The sequence below is a fragment of the Budorcas taxicolor genome, chromosome 19 (assembly GCF_023091745.1).
Source record: "Budorcas taxicolor isolate Tak-1 chromosome 19, Takin1.1, whole genome shotgun sequence".
NCBI classification, from domain to species: Eukaryota; Metazoa; Chordata; class Mammalia; order Artiodactyla; family Bovidae; genus Budorcas; species Budorcas taxicolor.
The window spans coordinates 57,280,312-57,290,106 of NC_068928.1; positions in this window are offsets into that span (position 1 = coordinate 57,280,312).

Here is a 9,795-nt window from a genome sequence, read left to right on the forward strand (position 1 = left end):
AAGCCCAGGTGGGCACCGCCCAGACCTCAGGCCTCCCTTCCGCTCCTCCCCCAACAGTTTTAGATTTCTCTAGAAAACTGCCAGCCAGGCCCTGAGTGAAATTGGCAACCATGGGATGCTTATTTTCCTGTTTCTCCTCAACCTCCCCCCTTCTTAAATTGTTTCCACCTCTGAGAGCCAAACAACAGTCATTCCCCGAGGTCAGGAAAAACCCTCACCCGCCATTAACCTGCAAAATATTAATCACAGATGCTGGTGACAGGAACTCCAGGGGCCTCGCTCCCTCTGTGGCCGTCGCTGGGTAAGGGCAGGGGGCCGGGGGGACAGATGGGGAGCAGGGGGTGGGGGCAGAACCTGCCTGTCTTCTCAGGCTGACGTGTGCCTGGTCCGTGGGAGCCTAGGCAGGCTTCTGGGCTAGCCCAGGTCCACACACCCTCGCAAGGCCGGGCTCCCCATGCCCCGTTTCCTTCTAGGACCCGACAGCAGAGCAGCCCTGGAGGACACCCACGTGCAGCCAGTTCCGTCCAGTCCAGTCGTTCAGTCGTGTCTGACCGTTTGCGACCCCATGGACTGCAGCACACCAGGCCTCCCTGTCCATCACCAACTCTCGGAGCTTGCTCAAACTCGTGTCCATTGAGTCAGTGATGCCATCCAGCCATCTCATCCTCTGTTGCCCCCTTCTCCTCCTGCCCTCAATGTTTCCCACCATCAGGGTCTTTTCCAATAAGTCAGTTCTTCACATCAGGTGGCCAAAGGATTGGAGCTTCAGCATCAGTCCTTCCAATGAATATTCAGGACTGATTTCCTTTAGGATTGATTGGTTTGATCTCCTTACTGTCCAAGGGACTCTCAAATGCAGTCAAGTACACACATAATGGGCTTCCCAGGTGGTACAGTGGTAAAGAATCTGCCCGCAATGCAGGAGACACAGGTTTAATCCCTGGGTTGGGAAGATACCCTGGAGAAGGGAATGGCAACCCACTCCAGTATTCTTGCCTGGAAAATCCCATGGACAGAGGAGGCTGGCGGGCTACAGTCCATGGGGTCGGAGAGAGTAGGACATGACTTAGCGACTCAAGAATGGTAACAATGCACGTAAGTAAGAGTGAGAGTTCACACTCACCAGACACTCCGCTAAGTGCTTCACATTCATGAGCTCATTTCATCTTACAGAGGCCCAAGTCCCCTGCCCCAGGTGAAAGGACCAGGGTCTTCAGTAACATCCTCCATGCCTGGGGACTGTCTAAGTCCAATCACCAAGTGTCCCAGTTCGAAAGGCGCTCAGCACTCCTCGGGGAGAAGGGAACTGCCCGCACTCCTGTGGGGACCCCAGCTGGAGCCGCAGCTCTGACTCCACAGTCCTGGACTGCTTCTGTTCCACTGTCTCTCCTGGGGAAAAAGCCATTCCTGAGTTCAGAGCTCCAGAGGTGACACTAAAATACGGCTGGCAGCCTTGGCGTTGCTTACTCTGTGTGTATGTGCGTGCGTGTGTGTGTGTGTGTGTGTCTGTGTGCGCGCGCGTGCTCAGCCATGTCCGACACTGAGGCCCCGTGGACTGTAGCCTGCCAGGCTCCTTTGCCTGTGGAATTTTTCAGGCAAAAATAGTAGAGTGGGTTGCCATTCCCTTCTCCAGGGGATCTTCCCCACCCAGGGATCAAACCTGCACCCACTGCTTGGCAGGCGGACTCTACCGCTGAGCCCCCGGGAAACCTCTTTTAGTATTGTTAAGGGGCTTGGCCAGCCAATAGCTGGGAAGGCGCAGGAAGACTCTAGAAGACAAGGGTGTCTGGGAAGACCGGGAAGGCAGAGGACCCTCCTCAGGAGGAAGCCCCCTTATCATTTCTTGGAAGGAGCCCCGTGGGGGCGGCGGGGTGCTGAGCTCTAGGCGGTGGCTGTGAACACATCTGTTTGCAGTCTCCCCGCTCACCTCCCGCCCCCACCTTGGCCTGCCCTCTGTAATCACCCCGCTGCCTGTGCTTGTCCAGCCTCGTCCTCCTGCCTGGACCAGTCTGGTAGATGCGGGGCCGTGAATCAGTGGCCAGCTGTTTCCATTGCCCTTGGATGGGGGTGGAGTTGGTCCAGTCACAACACAGGGATCTCACCCCGGTGGTGGGGAGGGGGCTTCCTGGGGTTCTGCCCCAGGGAGCTGTGTCTACACGGCCCCGACCCAGGGGGACACACAGATGCCCCAGGAGCAGGCAGCAAGGACCCACAGGAGAGCGGCCAACAGAGAGGAAGGGAAATAACATAACAGGCATGCGTAGCCACTAGATGACAGGTGACATGAGGCCTCGGAAGACGGAGGCCCAGGAAGCCAGGGAGCCCGACAGCCTCCCAGGAAGCCAGGGAGCCCGACAGCCACCCAGGAAGCCAGGGAGCCCGACAGCCTCCCAGGAAGCCAGGGAGCCCGACAGCCTCCCAGGAAGCCAGGGAGCCCGACAGCCACCCAGGAAGCCAGGGAGCCCGACAGCCACCCAGGAAGCCAGGGAGCCCGACAGCCTCCTGCAAGGGGTGGCGCTTGCACTGCCGGGGAGGAGGGCCCTGTGCTGCAGGTTCTTCGAGAACCAGAAATCCACATTTTGGGGATTCCCTGGTGGTCCAGTGGTCAGGTCTCCGCACCTCCACTGTAGAGGGCTCGAGTTCAATCCCTAAGATCCTGCTAAAGTGCCCTCCTACAAAGAAGAGAAAGCCACATTTTATGCGAATCTGCCTTTTACTTTTCAGGTGGCCAAAATATTGGAGCTTCAGCATCAGTCCTTCCAATGAATATTCAGGGTGGATTTCCTTTAGGATGGACTGGTTGGATCTCCCTGCAGTCCAAGGGACTCTCAAGAGTCTTCTCCAGCACCACAGTTCAAAAGCATTAATTCTTTGGCGCTCAGGCTTCTTTATGGTCCAACTCTCATATCCGTACATGACCACTGGAAAAACCATAGCTTTGACTAGACAGACCTTTGTTGACGTCTCTGTTTTTTAATACTCTGTCTAGGTCTGTCATAGCTTTCCCGCCAATGACCAAGCATCTTTCACTTTTCATATAATTTATTATAAATTCCATTTTGAGACCCGTAAGCCTCCTTACCACAGTTCTCTCTCTGAGTAACCTCCCACTGGCCTTGGACGAGAAATATTTTATTTTGCTGGAAGACTCCCTAGTTGCCACTCAGCTGAGGTTTGACTTGCTACTCAGAAATCTGCTGCCTGAAACTGACTCTTATTGCCAGCTTACCTAACATGTCCTTTGCCTTCAGCCGTGACTGCTTTCTGGAGAACAACTGGCTTGTGGAAGGGACAGAGGGCTGGGAGGGGAGAGAGCACTAGCATCCCGCGGCATCAAGCTGTCAGGCCGGGGAGCGTAAATCAGCCTTGACATCAGGCTAGGATGAGCTTTTGTTATGACTCAAAGGCATCACAGGGGCAGGGGAAGGACGTACATATGTACACACACACACACACACACACACACACGTGTGTGCCAAGACCACATTAGCGAACTGAAAACCCTGGAGAAAACAAACTCTACAGCCGCCATGATGAGTTTTGACAGTTACACCCAGCCCACAAACATGTTTCTCTACACATCTTCCTTATTCTCCCCACAAATGAGAAGGGATATAGAGGGATTTCCCTGGTGGTCCAGTGGCTAAGACTGTGCCCCCCCAATGCCAGGGGTCCAGTTCGATCCCTGCCTGGGGAACTAGGTCCCACATACTACAGCTAAAGGTCCCATGAGTCACAGCTAAGATCCAAACAGCCAAATAAACAATTTTCTAAAAAAGGAGGAAGAGGAGTACAGAGATGTCAGACACTTCTCCACTCTCACCTCTTTTTTACAGCCACTGGATCAACACAAAATCTCTTTGCCTTGAACGTAGAGGGCAGACTGAAGGGGGCAAAACAGACATCGCTTAAACCTCATTTCTTTCAGAGCCTCCCTTTGTGTGCCCAGAAGGTAGGGAGACGCCAGGGTCCAACAGAAGAACACAAGCCCCAGATGATCAATGCAAGGACTTGGGAGGCAGTGCAAAGGGAGGGAAGGAAGTGAGAGCACCCCCGCAAAGTGCACACAGGCCCCAGGACCTGCTGGTTTGAGGATGCTGTTCCTTTAAGCCCCTGGAACCTCTGGGCGACGTGTCATATCACATTGGGACAAAGAGGATGCTGAATGACGTCTTCAGCGCCTCTTCACCCCTGGGCTGTGCGCTGGGCTCCAGGAACGGATTTAATCGAGGTCTTCAGCGTGGACGTGGGCTGGGGCTGGGGGTGGGGAGGGGGCAGAGGGTGACATCATTGTAACTGCCTTGAAGCAAAGTGCCTCCGTTCTCCTTGAAACAGTGTGAACCCTTCTTTGACAGATGGGAGTCTGTCCCCTCAGTATGCTGGTGCCCCTGACGACCGTCCCTTGCCCACCATGGCTCGGTTCAGTAACAAGATCGTTCGGGCTCCAGCGAGAATCTGTTTCCTTTCCTGCTGCTTTGTGGTTCCGCAGCTGGAGCTGAGGGCTCCAGAGCCCCATTGCTTGGGTTTTTCCTGTGTATGATCTGGACTTAGCTGTGTCATCTTGGGCGAGTTATTTAGCCTTTTTCTCTCCCTTTTTTTAAAAAATAATTATTTATTTGGCTGTACTGGGTGGGTCATCTGTCTTCACTGCAGCATGTGGGATCAAATTCCCCGGCCAGGGATGGAACTCAGGCCCCCGCATTGGGAGCACAGTCTCAGCCACTGGCCCACCAGGAAAGCCCCATAGTCTTTCCTCTATCTCGTCTGAAAAATGGGACTCACGATGGCAATGAGGATTGAAGTGCAGGGTTCCGAGCCTCCGGTAGAGCCTCAACATGCAACAGCAGTCCGCCTTCTCTAAGTGCGTTTCTTCCAGGCTGCATTTCCCTCCAAGGCGGTCTCTCGGGGGAGAAGACCAGCCTTTTCTGGGCTCAAACAGATGCTCTTTCCTTCCTCAGTCCCTTTTCTGCTCATCCCTCCGGAGGCCCAGGAGCATATCTGGTTGTCAGGAGCTGCCCTCCAGCAGAGCTCCCCGGAGACAATGACAGAAGCATGTCCGTCTAGGGGAGCCCCGCAGAGCCTTTATCAGCGGCTCAGGACCGCCTCTTGCTGATAATGTGGTTCATCTTTTTCTGTTAGCTCATTTCTGGGAAACACTAGCAGGGCTCTGTGCCCAAGGAAGGGCGCTCAGGAGTAAACTCGCTCTACAAGGTCTAACCTGGCCCTGACTTTTGAGACTGGCTGGTGTCCATGTGGGGGCCTTGGTGCGGTCCCAGCTTTACACTGACCTCTGACCTGCGTGATCCACCAACTTCACACCATGTGGTCCCCATTTCCAGATGAGAAAACTGAGCCCCAGAAGCTCAAGTGACTTGTCTCAGGTCAGTGAGCCACAGTGGGCCTTGCACCCGGGGCCTGGGGGCCTGGTCTAGACGCAAGGTCCCGCCTCTGCTGGGGGGACAAGCCTGGGCTCTCCTGCTTGGCCCCGGGGGTCACTGGGGGGTGAAACCCTGGGCTTCAGGACTCTGGGGACCACATGGAGCTTTCCTTCCGGGGTCCCCCCACTTCCCAAACTTCCTGTCGTTCCCTGACGTCTACGCTGAGGCCCTGAGGAGCCCAGACCTCTGCGACATCTTCCCTGTGCATTCTTTTCTCCCTCCTGGATAAATAAGACACGTGGTGTCACCTCCCACCTCCTGGAAGTAGCCCAGCTCAGCGGTCAGGGCCGCATGCTGACAGCTTGGTGATACACTGACAGGCCTCCTAAGTGGGGTGAGGCCGGGGTGGGCTGTGCCCTCTGTCCTTCCCCTGGCCACGGTGCCCCGGAAACCTGAGATCTGACTCAGCAATAATAATGGTAACTGTGGCTGGTTCCCCTCCATCAGATTCGACAGTTGGCAGAGCAGGGCCACAGGCTTTACTTCTTTCTGTGTGTGCGTGTTCAGTCCTGTCCAACTCTGTGCAACCCTGTGCATCGCAGCCCACCAGGCTCCCCTTTCCGTGGGGATTCTCCAGGCAAGAATACTGGAGTGGGGTGGGATTTTCTCCTCCAGGGAATCTTCCCCACCCAGGGATCAAACGCATGTCTACCTGCATCGCCAGGCGGATTCTTTACCCCTAAGCCACCAGGGAAGCCTCGGACAGCTTCCACCGACTGATAACTGCCTTCGGTCTGGATTGTGAGCCCCTGCAGCTGTGACTCAGACAGACTGCCGCCCCCGAGGTCACACAATCCAGAGGTTCCGACCCCGCGTGTGGACTCATTTCCAGTAAACTCTGCAGCCTCCCTGCCCTGCCACTACCCAGTGACGCCCCTCATCACCTTCTCCCGGCTCAGTTCAGCCCTCCTGTGGCCTCCTGTCCCCAGAGAGTCCCCAGTCCAGTGAATGGCATCTCTTCCTCTGGGCCAGGGGTCTCCTGAGACACAGCGGCTTCCTCACCCCCTGAGTCCTCTGGACCTGCTGTCTCGGGAGAATAAATGAGGCCCAGGGAGTTCATTGCAGGGGGGCAGGGAATGGGGGTTACTAAACCCGGTTCAGTCCTGACCCAGACTGGTGATTCAGACACCAATCAAGGGCTTCCCCGGCGGTCCAGTGCTTAACAATCCACCTGCCAATACAGGGGACATGGGTTCGATCCCTGCTCCACGAAGAGTCCACATGACTCGGGGTAGCAGTCCATGTGCCATACGACTGAGCTCTAGATTCCGTGCTCTGCAGCTAGAGAAAGCCCGCGAGTGGCAAGGAAGACCCAGGGCAGCCAAAATTAACAGAAATAATTTTAAAAAAAACCCCAGCAATCAGGTATCAACCTGTCCCCAAGGGTCCCTTGACCTCCTTTCTAATTCTCTATGTGCATTGACCCAAACCAGTCCATCCTAAAGGAAATCAACCCTGAATATTCACTGGAAGAACTGATGCTGAAGCTGAAACTCCAATACTTTGGCCATCTGATTCGAAGAACTGACTCATTGGAAAAAGTCCTGATGCTGGCCAAGATTGAAGGCAGGAGGAGAAGGGGACGACAGGATGAGATGCTTGGATGGCATCACTGACTCGATGGACATGAGTCTGAGCAAGCTCCGGGAGTTGGTGATGGACAGGGAGGCCTGGCGTGCTGCAGTCCATGGGGTCGCAAGAAGTTGGACATGACTGAGTGACTGAACTGGACTGGTGTGCGCTGGCTGCCCCAGAGCTCTGATGTGTTACTCTGAGGGGGCAGGGGGGAAGTGGAGTGGAGGGGGGGGGGGAGGTGTTCGTTTGCCTGAAGCCTGGGGCAAAAGAGGCCCCAGAGGCGGCCTTTGCCACATGGTGGGGGGCCGCTCCCTGAGCCCCGGGCCCTGGTATCCTGGGGATTTTCCCAGACTGCACTGCAGAGGTTGCCAAGGCCCCAAAAAAGGGCCCCAGGTGGTTCCCAAGAACAGGGAAGCGAGGAGGAGCCTCTGCCCAGAACGGTGGGGGCGAGAAGCCCAGGGAGAGGGCAGGGCCTCGGGCCACCCAGGCTCCGTCCCAAACTGTGCTATGGTCAAAGCCCCGGTGACACACTGAGGGGTCCTTCCGGGACCTTCTCATCTAACCTCAGAAGAAGGAAATTCAGGGGGTGGGGGACTCTGGATAGAGGTGGGAAGTCATAGAGCTTCCAGAAAGTGACATGACCTGCCCAGAATCCTGCTTCATGGCCAACACAAGACCTGAGTGAGTCAGGCCTCCGACTTCTCTGCAAGGGAACAGGATTAACCAGCATAAGGGATCTCATGAAGGCTGGGGTCAAATTATGTGAACCAAAATGCCCAGCACCCAGTATGCACAACGGCTGGGAGCTGTGTGCTTCGAGGGGGGTGGCCGGGTCAAGGGAGGCAGGCCCATGCAGCTGTAAGGATCACGCCCGCCGAGTCCCGGGCAGGCCCCAGCAGCAGAACAGGCCAAGACACACGTCCCGGCCTAAAGGCTTACAGGTCAAGTTTCACCAAAGGTGCAGTTAAGACCTCAAATCCTTCTCCAAAGTCAGGGGCTTAGAAGTTGCCAGAAATTTCAAGATAGGCATTCAAGCTTCAAGTTTTCCATTTTGTGAATTTCCTCTGATTCTCTCTAGGCAGCTCTAGTCTGAAAGGTAGAAGCAAAACTTAGCCTCAGCAAATGATTAGGAAGCCAAGTCCTAATCCCAGAAATGGGACTTCAACCATCAGGCAAAATTAGGACTTGCTCTTTATTTTTTCAGTTGAAGTATATAGTTGATTTTCCCTGGTGCCTCAGAGGGTAAAGAATTCACCTGCAACGCAGGAGACGCAGGTTCAATCCCTGGGTTGGGAAGATCCCCTGGAGAAGGAAATGGCAACCCACTCCAGGATTTTTGTGTAGAGAAGACTGGCGGGCTACAGTCCACGGGGTCACAAAGAGTCAGACACAACTGAGAAACGTACACTTCTACTCACTCATAGTTGATTTACAAGGTTGTGTTAATTTCAAGTGTACAGCAAAGTGATATATATATATATATTTATTTATTTATTCAGATTCTTTTCCCACATAGGTTTTACAAATATTTTTAAATTTACTTTTAACTGGAAGATAATTGGTTTACAGTATTGTGTTGGTTTCTGCTATACAACAATGTGAATCATATGTGAATCATATAAATATTGACTTCCCTGTGCTTTACAGTAGGTCCTAGTTTATCTATTTTATATGTAGTAGTGTGTATATGTTACTCCCAAATTCCTAATTTATCCTTCCCAGCATTTCTTTCAATCAAGACTCCCTGCCAGGGTATTGACAATGCAATGGCCCCGAGCGTCTAGAAGCATTTACTTTTTTTGGCCCTGTCACATGGCAATGGGGGATCTTAGTTCCCCAACCAGGGATTGAACCTGCGCCCCCTGCAATGGGGCTTCCCTGGTAGCTCAGCTGGTGAAGAATCCACTTTGCAATGCAGGAGGCCACAGTTCGATTCCTGGTTTGGGAGGATCCCCTGGAGACGGGAAAGGCTACCCACTCCAGTATTCTGGCCTGTACAGTCCATGGGGTCACAAAGAGTCAGACATGACTGAGTGACGTTTCACTTTCATTTTCCCCTGCAGTGGGAGTCCAGAGTCTTAACCACTGGGCCACCAAGAAGCCCCAAGCAGTATCTACATAGCTCCTTCCTGGAGCAACCTGCATCCGCTGAGGGCATGCTGAGGGCAGGGATTGGACTCAATTTATCTTTATCCCCAAAGGCAAACCTCAATGAATGTTCAAGGATTGTGGAAGGAGCCTCAGATGCAAAGCATTGAATTCGGATAAGGAGTGGAAGAATTACAAAGACTTTGTCCTGGAAGGACGGCTTGTTTGATAGGTCATTTAATTGGGAAAGGCAAACCTCAGACACCTGTAAAAGGAGAACCAATTACTGAGGACGAAACAATTAGTTAACAATGGAGGGAAGGGTTGGGGAAAGGGGAGGTGTCTCAGAGAATCCAGAAAGTTTGGGGGGACAGATAAAACTTAAGCTTTGATTTCAGGTGCAAGGGACCTGGGATGCCAACCTTGGGGGAGGGTTTCCTGGGAGCCTGCGGGGGAAGGTACCAGCCCAAAGAGACCAGTGAGGGGTCCCATCCAAGGTCAGTGGGAGGGAGTCTACAGCCTCTCACGGCCTGACCCTCTTCCCTGAGAATTAAAACCCCAGGCCAGGGAGCTGCTAACAGCTAGAGAGCTTAACTGATTGCTGCCTCTTCTCTCCCGAGGCAGTTTATTAACAGCGATCGCTTACAAGGGGAAGCTACCTCCCTACAGAGATTCTCATAGGATTCAGGCGGCG